Below are 716 nucleotides of genomic sequence, written 5' to 3' on the forward strand. Positions count from 1 at the left end.
TCTTTTCAGAGTTAGCTCCCCTAAATTGCAGTACCAAAAGCATGGATCTTGGGCAAGACAAGGTAGAAAATACATGCTTTCAGTCAGAGAACTTAGGCCTAAATACTACCATTTGCAAAGAAAGAAAGGTGTACAAAGGCTCAGTTGAAACAAGATGCCAGGAAAATGAACCTTAAAAGTAATGTGAATTTAAAGGAATACTTTCTCCTTTTTAAGAGTTTCTACTGATTAGTCCTTCCTCTGTGATGCAGAGGTGGACACCCTTACAAATGCAGATTTTCTTTATAAATATAAATTTCTCTTATAAAAGGGTTCCAAAATAGCCTACTGAAAATAGTCCTTATGCCAGAAAGACATATTTTTGCTATGAATTCAGCTAGTGGGATGGCTTTCCAACCCAATTTGTATTTTTTTTGGAGACAGAGTCTCAAGCTGTCACCCTGGGCAGAGTGCTGTAACATCATAGCTCACAGCAACCTCAAACTCTTGGGCTCAAGTGATCCTCTTGCCTCAGTCTTCCTTTCCTTCCCTTCCCTCCCTTCTCCTTCTCCTCCCCTCCCCTTTCCTTTCCTTCCTTTCTTTCTTTTTAGTAGACACAGGTATATCGCTTTTGTTCAGGCTGGTCTCCAACTCATAAGCTCAAGCAATCCACCTGCCTTGGCCTCCCAGAATGCTAGGATTACAGGTGTGAACCACTGTGCCAAGCCCTAGCATAT

Source organism: Otolemur garnettii, unplaced genomic scaffold (assembly GCF_000181295.1).
Source record: "Otolemur garnettii isolate 467f Iridium unplaced genomic scaffold, OtoGar3 scaffold00062, whole genome shotgun sequence".
Taxonomy (NCBI): Eukaryota; Metazoa; Chordata; class Mammalia; order Primates; family Galagidae; genus Otolemur; species Otolemur garnettii.